Source organism: Nannospalax galili, unplaced genomic scaffold (assembly GCF_000622305.1).
Source record: "Nannospalax galili isolate Female #2095 unplaced genomic scaffold, S.galili_v1.0 scaffold443, whole genome shotgun sequence".
Classification (NCBI taxonomy): Eukaryota; Metazoa; Chordata; class Mammalia; order Rodentia; family Spalacidae; genus Nannospalax; species Nannospalax galili.
The window spans coordinates 4,408,345-4,418,815 of record NW_008352479.1 but is presented as its reverse complement, the minus strand read 5'-3'; the positions used below and the strand labels follow the sequence as shown (position 1 = coordinate 4,418,815).

General features: G+C 46.5%; 2 protein-coding genes across 4 annotated transcripts in view; one reads left to right on the top strand and one right to left on the bottom strand.

Moving 5' to 3' along the window:
• Tcaim (T cell activation inhibitor, mitochondrial) overlaps positions 1 to 10,471 on the bottom strand; it is a 135,072-nt gene that overhangs the window by 82,919 nt on the left and 41,682 nt on the right. The window lies entirely within an intron of this gene.
• Positions 8,510 to 10,471, top strand: part of LOC103747157 (zinc finger protein 445) — a 16,358-nt gene continuing 14,396 nt past the window's right edge. The window contains 1 exon segment of the mRNA XM_008849491.3: positions 8,510 to 8,596. The gene's annotated coding sequence lies outside the window, so the exon portion shown is untranslated.

Sequence of the window (10,471 nt, the reverse complement as noted above, 5' to 3'; positions counted from 1 at the left end):
GTAAAGGTCAGCCCTGCCAAAGAGGCTGGCCGGTTGTGCAGACCCAGTGAGACAGAGGGAGGTGAGGGTGGGGCCAGGCCCAGAGCAGCCCTGAGGACCTGAGAAGGAACTGAGTTGTTCTGGATGCACAGGATCAGGAAGCAGTGGTGGTTCCCCAGATGTTTGGGACACCAAGACAAGGAATGGGACAGGACCCAGGCTAGGAGGAGAGACCAGCAGGGCAGATGGGAGGGTGAGTGAGGCTGGGGGAGTCAAGGTGCGGAAGGCCCAATCAACTTATCCCAGAGAGAGAAGCCTGAATTTCGGAGAGAGCCAATTATGGTTTTATATGTTAATCACCATCTTCTGTGTTGGAGGCCAAGCCTTACGTGTACCCCTGCCCCAGTTTGAAACAACCAGGTGGCCTTGTAAAAACATGTTTTTCTTGCCCTGATTTTTTTCTACATTTTACTTCCTTATCTTGTGAAACCACCAGGGCTCATGACTGTAGTGGAAATTCCCCAGCAGGGCCTTGCCGACTTCCACTCCCCGCCACCTTCTCTCTGCCCTTTACCTTCCCCCACCCTCCGCTTTACTATATTAACACTGTGTGATTGCTCAATAAAAGAGACTTGATCAGAATACTGTCTTGTCTCCATTTCTTCGTGCCCCCTGTCTATTCATTCCTCCAGGTTCAGTCTCGGTGCCCCACGCTGTTGCTCCGCGGGTCGGGGCAAGACATGTAGATTCTGTAAGTTAAATTTACTGCTGGGAGACATGTGCTCTTGGCTTCCAGGCCCCTGGAGCTGCCCCCTCCTCCCGCCATCCTTATGACAAACCAAGAAATACTCCTTCAAACAACAGTTTAGGGAACAAAAGGATTTATTGGGCTTGCTAACAGAGTATATGGTTGCAGTGATGGGCTACTTACAAATGTATGAGCACTCTTGGGCTTTTTTCCCTACATTTCAGCTGCAGCTTCCAGACCTGCGGCTGGCAGTCCAAGATCATTCTCCCTGGTTTCTCCTGTCATATCCTCAGTCCCTCCCCTTCATGCAGTTAAGGCTGACTGATTGGGTGGGAGGGGTGACTGTCTCCCTTTGCCCCTCCCCTCTTACGGAGAGTCTCATAGTCCAATTAGTTTGAGGTGATTGGAGCAAGCAGTGAGAATCTAGAGGAAGGCATCTATTCATTGCTGGAGGACAAGCTTATCCAATAGATGCACACAGAAACAAGATGAAGTGAGTAAATTCAACCAAAAAGTAGATGAATTAAGCAAGATCATCTCCACTAAAGTAATCCTAAAAAGTGAAAAGAATGGAATGTGGAGTATTAAACCATCACCCATAAAAGAGAATAGAAACTTGTAACCCCCACAGAGGAGGCTAAGCAAACATAAGACACAGTTTGGATACTTGATCTACATAAACAGCTAGGGCATGCAGGCACCCATGCACTTAAAACATGGATAGACAAAAAAAATCTACAAATCCCTTGGCAGCTATTTAAAACAATAATTAGAAACTGCCCCACATACCCCAAAGACTATCCAGATTTAACAGGATAGCTAAATACAATATATACAAACCTTCCATTTTTAACTACATATTACAAATAGACTTTACCAGACCCCTAACACAATAGAAATAGGCATATATATGCATGTACCATGATGGACGTATTCTCAGGATTAGGCAAAACCAACACAAGTCCTCACAATTAGAACAATATGGAAATGGGCTGCATGTTTTGGTGCCCCTACCATTATTGAATCTGACCAACATTCACATTTACAGGCCACCAAACCCAAGATTTAGCAAAGAAACTTAATGTTATCTAGAACTTCCATATTGCATATAAACCAAGAGCTGCAGGCGCCATTGAAAGATAGAATGGAATGCTCAAAGAAAAATTAGGTTTGATAACTGACACTTCAAATTTACAACTAGCACTTAATGTGGTAATCTATGAGCTGAACTCCAGGCCTAGATCACACAGAGATTCAGCACTTGATATCCTTTTTCTTTTCTTTTCTTTTTGACCACAGAAAGATTTATTTCAAAGTATGTGCTCTATTTTTGCTCAATCATCTTTTTTCTTAGTAAAAGCAGATATTTTAGCATATATTATGGAACAAGCTCTACACTGAATTATTTACATGTATTAATTCATTATACAATCACTCTGGAAGATAATAGTAAGCTAGACCTAGGACTTGTAGTCTTATCTACAATTCTGTAAAGATTCTGTTGGAAAAGAGAAGTTGGTCCTAAAATATTGGTTCACATATCTTGAGAATACTTCTTTTCTGATAAGATCCTCTGTTTCTTTTCTTTTTTCATGTACTCTTTCTTCTTTTATTTTATTTTTATTTTTTATTTATGGGTATTATTTTTATGTGTATGAGCGCATTGCCTGCATGTAGGTAAGTGGACCCCTGTCGTGCAATGCCCACAGATTACTGAAGAGGCTGTCAGATCCCCTGGAACTGGAGTTACGGACAATGTACCGTCTCTTATTCTAGTTTTAAACTGAGGCTGTTTGCTACTCCTAATATTCCCCCTCTGAAGAAGTAACCCTAAAATCTTTTAAGGATTAGATTAAAGCTCCCAAGTACTTTGGACATTTTTGGCCTTTGGAACAGAGTGTTACTAAGAGGCCCAAGGACATTCTGAGTTTTAGCCAAGAAACTGGCTACTTTTCTTTGGGGTCCTTTTTCCCTGACTGCCTAGCCAATTCCTACCTCCTATTCTTTTTTTTAAAAATTTATTATTTATTTTTATGTGTACAAGTGTATTGCTTGCATGTATGTGAGTGCACCCGTGTTGTGCAATGCTGCGGAGGTCAGAAGAGGGCTTCAGATTATGGTTCGTAGCCACCATGTGGGTGCTGGGAATCAAACCTGGGTCCTCTGCAAGAGCAGTCAGTGCTCTTAACTGCTGAGCCATCTCTCCAGCCCTGAAACCATGATAACTTTTGCCACTGCACTGGCCAAGTGGTCTGATATCCCCTATGTCCAAGCTTTTTTTGCTCTTTGCTCCTGCCTTTCCCTCTGTGCCTCCTGTCATACCCAACAACAACAAACAACCCCCCTCACACACACACACACTGTGTCAGAGATTCAGGATTCTTCACCTCTTGACTTTGATATCAACGATGCAGCTCCACCGATGCCTGAACCCACAGCAACAACTCCCCATCTACCTCCACCCCCTTATCCCCACACCTCCTCCCCCTCCTGTGCTTTGGAAATACATGAACCTCTGCATCTCTGCTCCACTTCTCTACTTCTTTCCTCACCTCCCTCAGTGACCGCGGTCCCTGTTCCCTTTCTCTGCTACTTCCCTTCCTTTCTTCGGCTGATCAACATCCTCACTCCCCTTCTCAACTTCTCCCTTCCCCACCCTTGACCACTTATACTCTTATGGATGGGATATACCCCCTTCAGGGAAGTCGCTGGAATTCAGGGAACAGACAGTGTTCATGTCCTCTTTTCTATGTCTGACCTTTCCCATATTGAACCTTGGTTCCTTTTCTAATGATCCCACTACTTTTACTAAATAATTTAGGTATCTTACCCAGCGTATGAATTGACCTGGCATGATCTCTGTATCATTTTCTCTACCACCCTCACCCCTGATAAGAGGGAAAGGGTTCAGATGGCAGCCCAGGCTCACATGTATGATGTTCACCACACAGATGATGATTACCCTGTGGGGGCCACAGCCGTTCCCCACACTCATCCCCACTGGGATTACCAAACTAATGCTGAGAATTATTCCCCTGGAAGGGCAGCAAGAGACAGAATGGTTGTCTGCCTTCTAGCAGGTTTGCAATAGGCCTCCCACAAAGTAGTTAACTTTGTGACAAACTGAGGGAAATTACCCAGCACCCTCTGAAAACCTGGCAGAGTTTCTTGCCAGGCTCACAGACTCTCCTCCAATTTACTAAGCTAGATCCCGTCTCCCAGGAGGGCACGCTGATTCTTAACTCTCACTTCATTTCCCAATTAGCCCCAGATATTACAAAAAGCTTAAGAGATTAGATGATGGCCCTCAAACCCCTCAAAAGGATTTGTTTCATATGGCATTTAAAGTCTTTAATGGGCTGGAAGAACAGGAATGGACCAAGGAGGTCGCCCATGATAGACAGAAATACCAGCTCCTGGCAATATCACTGAGGCCTCCCCAGAAGAGGATGGAGCAACAATGGACTCCACCAAGGTTTTTCTTCAAATGTAGCAATATTGACCATTGGGCAAAGGACTGCCCTACACCTCAACTGCTGCCAGGACCCTGCCCTAACTGTGGATAGATGGGACACTGGAAGGTTGACTGCCCCTCTTTACTTCATCAAGGTAGGTTAATCCCCCAAGTTTTTCCTCCATAGGGCAATCTTGAGGATCTTCTGGACCTGGCAGCTGAAGACTGATTCTGCCCTGGGACTTCAGCCCTGACCAAAAACATTGGAGTCACCACAGAGGAGCCCAGGCTAAGTGTTGTAATAGTGGGTAAGTTTCTGTCATTTTTAATCAGTTCTCAGGCCACTTGGTCTATACTTCCTGCTTACTCCGGTAAAACTTATCCTTCTCAGATCTCTGTGATGGGTGTTGATGGCTGCCCCCACCAACCCCGAGCTCTGTCTTCCCTCCTTTCTTCCCTCTGGGGCCACCTAATCATCACTCCTTCCTTATTATGCCTAGCTGCCCTACTCCACTGATAGGCAGAGACATCATGACTAAGCATCGTTTCTCCTTCTCCTTTCATCCAACTCCTTCTGGGCTCTTCCTCTTCCTTCTTGCCTCTGAGGACCCTCCAACCAAAACTTCAGCTTTGCCTCCTTCACCTCATCCTCTCCCAGATTCTCTTGTAAGGTCTGAGACACCTCTTTCCCTTCCATGGCCTCTCATCACCCCTCCATCCAAATTTCCCTCTATAACCTCTTTTCCTACCCATCACCCACAGTACCACATTTCCTTAAAAGATAGGGTTGAAAGCCCATTATACAGAACCTTTTGAGCAAGGGTATTTTTTTAATTTTTAAAAAAATTTTACCCCATGTGTATGTGTATATTACCTGCATGCAGGTAAGAGCACCCATGTCATGCAGTGCCCATGGAGGTCAGGAAAGGCCATCGGATCCCCTGGGACTGGAGTCACAGAGAGTTGTTAGCTGCCATGTGGGTGTTGGGATTCAAACCCAGGTCTTCTGCAAGAACAACCAGTGTTCTTAACTGCTGAGCCATGTCTCCAGCCCTAAGGAAGGGTATTCTTAAACCCACCCATTCACCTTACAAAACACCCATCCAGCTTCCTTATTTTTCAATGTTTACCCCCAGGTGAGAGCATCATTGAAAGTAACCCAAGCCCCTAACTGCCTCTAAAACCTGCTTTACTTCTTCTGCTAGGCGCTATTCTCTGCTCTTGAGAGGTAGCTCAGCAGTTCTTTAATAAACTTTTTTTCATGGAGTGGTCCTGTTTGGTGGTTTTGCTGTGTGCTTCTTACAGTTACAAAAGATCACATGAATACAGCAGTTTGGCAAACAAATGTTTCAATGGGGTGTACCTGGTAGTTAGACCTGTAATAGACCACAGATCCCTATTAACCTTTGTCATTCTTTTCATATCTCAGGGCTTTCCATGGTTCAAGGTTCTTAGCCCACCACCTCATTTTTGGTAAATTTTCATTGACACACACACCTTTGGATTCAGCCAATGAGAACAAAGTCAGGGTCTACTCCTGCATTAGGAATAAAAGACTGTGACAGTGTGGCTGAAACAACTCCATCTTGTATCCTTGGAGCCAGGCAGGCTTGACCCAGGACTAAGTCTGGTTCCAGTAAGTCCCCTTCCTTTCCCCCTCAGAGTCCAATTCTGAGAAATATCTGACCACAGATGTTGCCACCCAGCTGCTGTAACAGTTTATTTTGTGCTTCTGTGCCTTTGCTTGCTTGCCTAAGCAGGGGCTGACAGAGTAACATGGTTTATCTAAGATACCAAATATACCCCATGACTATCCCATGACTTGTAAACTGCATGACTACTCCATGACTTGTAACATGTTAACCAGATGTCTTGTGGTTTTTGCTTTAAAAGTTTTGCTTTCTTTCCTGCCTGCACTGCAGTCTCTACTCCCAAGCTGGAGCTGCAGTTGGCTGGCAAGTCTAATAAATAAATTGGCTGATTGGATTCTGATTGAGTCTGAGTGGTCTTTCCAGAGGTCTTGAATTCCATAACAGTTGGAGGCCTGTCCTAGTGAGATCCTGGGGAACCCCAGACTCAGGGTTGCTGGTCCAGGAAAGGCATGATACAGGCGTGGGCCTGTTTGTCAGCTCAGAGGCCCATGGGTGCCCCAAGACTGTGACCACTGCAAAATTTAAAACTGAAAGAAAGAAAACGCTGGTTGCCAAGCAGGACAGGACTAATTGGTAAGTATTCTGGGGTCTGGACATTTTGGGAGACTTCAGGTAGATTGGATGCAATCATAGCCCTGTCTCCAGGGACAGCAGGATATGTCCTCCTGTCCCCCTGGTTAAGATTTAGGTGTATTGATGAAGGTGGCCACCATATGTCTGTGTTTGTGTGGTCTTTGTGTAATATTTTGTCTCTTTCTATTGTTCAGTTTTGTCTGGTGGATCTGTGTCTTCTGGTGTGCTTGTAAGTTTTGTTGCAGACATGGAAGCTGGACCTAGCATGGTTAAAACCCCTCTAGGCTGCATGCTACATCATTTTCAGGAATTCTGAGAGGCAGATTACGGAGTCATCTGTTCCCAGGAAAGCTCCATACTTTCTGTGAACTGGGATGGCCCTCCTTTGGGGTGGGATGGCCAGATGTGGGGCTGTTTTGACCCCCACGTTGCCCACGGTGTTTGGAGTGTGGTTAACGGGGGGGGGGGGATCCTGGTCATTCTGATCAGTTTCCCTATATCAACTGTTGGTTCTCCCTCCTTCTTCACCCCTCACCTTGGTTGAAGTGTTTTACCCTAAAATAGGGCTTTTCATATTAGCATCCAGGGCCCTAGTTAAAAAGTGTAGACCTTTAGTTTTGACTACGAGAGAGGATGAAGATATCCCTCCTCCTTACCATCCTCATACCCAACCAAATCAGGACCCAGGGGTATCTGAAGGTCTCTCCCTTCACAAACAGCCCCATCACCAAGGCTATACCCTACCCTAATGCCCTCACCCTCACACACTCGAACCTGGATGGATTACACCACACCCCAACAGAGCCAGATTACTCATCCTGCTGTTCTCCCTCTCAGGGAGGCACCCTTGAGTGGACCTCCAAACGTAGAGGGGGCTGTCAGACCCCCCTTCATGGTTTATGTTCCCTTTTCCAACTAGAAAGCTCAGAACCCCCATTCTCTGAGAAGCCCCAGGCCCTTATCAGCTTACTAGAAACCGTTTTCTTTACTCACCAATGCACTTAGGCTAATTGCAGGCAACTCTGAGCAAGTTCTGCCCTAGACCCTGTACACAGGTGGAAGCATCTAGGTACAAGACAGGGTCAGGTATGTGGGCATCGGAGTGGTAACTCTCTCCCAGGTGATCTGCCTCAAGGATCTTTTGCCCAAAAGGCAGAATTAATAGCCTTGACTCAAGTGTTAAGATGGGGAAATGGTCTCACGGTCATCATTTGTACTGGTAGTTCATAGTCAGCATATCTTTGCCACTGCACATGTCCATGGCACTGTGTACCAGGAACTAGGGCCGCTCACCTCAACTTTGGAAAGTAGATCAAGAATAAGAAAGAAATTTCAGTCCTCCTGAAAGGATCACTGTCATCCATTGTCCCGGACACCTAAAAGGAGACACTGCTGAGGCTTGGGAAATAGACATGCTTATGACACGTGAAAAAAGCTGCCAAAGAGCCAGTGGGGCCACTCAGATTGCTGGATCTCCCACAATCCTCATCCTTTTACCTGAAGCAGACCTGCTGGATTGCCATGAGTATACCAGCGAAGAGGAAAAATGGGTTCATCAGCAAGGATCCACCAAGATGGAAGCCTGGTGGATTCTTCTAAATGGACACCTCATTTTACCTGGGGGACCCTGGGGCTGTCCCTCTTCCCTCAAATCCATCAAAGCACTCATCTAGCGTCAACCAAGCTGAAAGAACGAATCTGGAGCTGCCGTGGCTAACAAGTCTAATAAATAATTTGGCTGATTGGATTCTGATCCAGTCTGAGTGGTCTTTCCAACGGTCCCAACTCCCGTAACAAGAGCAGCGGACTGTCTGCTAGGTAGAAATAAAATTGTCTTATTGAGACATTTTGAATAGTTTTGTGTTCCTTTGTGCGTATGTGTGCGTGCGTGCGTGACAACTGGCCTCCACTACATTAGACTCCTCCTGGTCACCCCCACTTTTCCAGATAATGCTCTTTCTATGTAGAGACCCTGTTGGGGACACAAGAGCCTAGGTAAAGTAGAGGAGCTTAGCAGCAGGGAAGAAGGTGAGTGAGGATCGGCCTAGGCCTCAAGCACAGAGGCCGGCCGGGAGCAGTCGAGAGGGCGGTCCTCCCGGCGTCCTAGAGAGGCCTCGGCGGATTGGGCGCGTTGGCCAGCGCGGCGGCTCCTGGGCAACGCTGGGTGCCGGATCGCGAGAAGGCGAGCAGGTGAGCGGCAGGGAGCGGGTAGGGCGCGGGTGGCAGGGCCTCTCGGCCGCGTACTAACACCACCAACGCCGCAACGGTCCCCGGCGGCAGTGGGGTTCTCGGACGCGCCGGGTGGAGACGGCGGAAGAGTGCGGTTGCCGGCGGCCTCCTGCTCCCGAGGATGCGGAAGGTCTAAGGGCCGCCATTGCGCGTCTCAGAGACCTGGTACCCGACTGACTCCAGCAGAGGCCCACGGGCGTATCGTGGGGTCGGTCGTGCTATCGCTTTAAAAATTCCTGCGGTGCTGAGGAACAGCCCGGCGTGGCGCAGGCTTCTGATTCTCACGCAGGAGGCCCTGGGTTCAAGGCCTACCTGGGCAACTTAGTGAGTCCTTTGCTCGAAAATTTAAAAAGTTTTAAAAAGACAGATTTCTAATATAAGCAGAGAGGCGCCAGTGCTTTGAAGTTAAGTACTTAAATGGGGAAACTTAAAAATGCTAACTGCCCCGGCATGGTGGCACACTCCTTTAATCCCAGCAGGCCATACTTTATTCTTTCACTCTAGCAACCCTGACATCTCAGCTTATACACTGAAATACTTCCTGAATACCAGGAGCCACAGAAAATTCACTGTTGGAGCACTCTTTTTGAGACAGGGTCTTCCTGTAGCCCCAGCTGGCCTGGAACTCCCTATGAAGACCAACCGAGCTGGCCTCAAACTCAGTGATCCGCCTGCCTCTGCTCCCAAGTGCTGGGATGAAAGGCATCTACCACCATGTCTGGTCCTACACCTTATTTTGAGTGTGGTATGTGTGGGATTGGGTTCTCTCCACCATGTGGGTTCTGGGCATTGAACTCAAGTCTGTAGGTTAAGCAGCAGGCATCTTTGCCTCCTGAGCCATCTTGCCTGCCCTCACTGTTTGATTTTTACTGTATAGCTATATTGTCAAGGTCTTGTCTTAAATTTTTTTTTTTGTTAAAAAATAAAGTGAGTATAAAGCCGGGTGTGGTGGCACACGCCTTTAATCCCAGCACTCGGAGGCAGAGGCCGGAGGATCCTTGAGTTCAAGGCCAGCCTGGTCTACATAGTGAGTTTCAGGACAGCTGGGGCTACAGGAAGACCCTGCTACAGGGAGACCCTGTCTCAAAAAGACCAATAAATAAATAAATAAATAAATAAATAAATAAATAGAGTATATGTCACATGTGTGCTGGTGCCCTCGGAGACCAGAAGAGGTGGTCAGATCTACTGGAGCTGGATTTACAGGTGGTTGTGAGCCACCTGATGTGGGTGCTGGGAACTGAACTAAGGTCCTCTGGGAGAGCAGCAAGTACTCTTAACTGGTGAGTTATCTCTCTAACCCTAAGACCTTTCCTTTTTTGAAATATTTTGTTATTTGTAATTTTAGAATGTCCTTGTATCTGCTGTAAATGAGATTGATATGTTTTTTTCACTGTTGTCTGTCATTTTTCACTACAGTACAGTTTCTGATGTTCACTAGGTAGCCCTGGACCACCTGGAACTCACTGTGTAGGTTAGGCTGGCCTCAAACTCACAGATATCCATCTACCTGCCTCTGCCTTCACCTCTACTTCCCAAGTGCTGCTGGGCTTGAAGGCATGCGCCACCAGTGCCTGGCAAATTTCTGTTTTTAACTTTATAATCTGTATTTGTGGAAAGAGAATTTGGAACTTTGCATTTGAGTGTTTCCTCCTTAAGTTTTCTCCTGTCTTTAGCATCTTGCCTACAGCAATTAGTATTGTGTATGTGTTCCTTTCCTTTTCTTCTGTACTTCTGATTGGGAAGCCTTATGAGGAAGATTTTTTTTCTCCTTGCTGTTTTTTTTTTTTAAGGTAAGATCTGATTGTGTAGTCCTTGCTGGCATGGAACTATGTT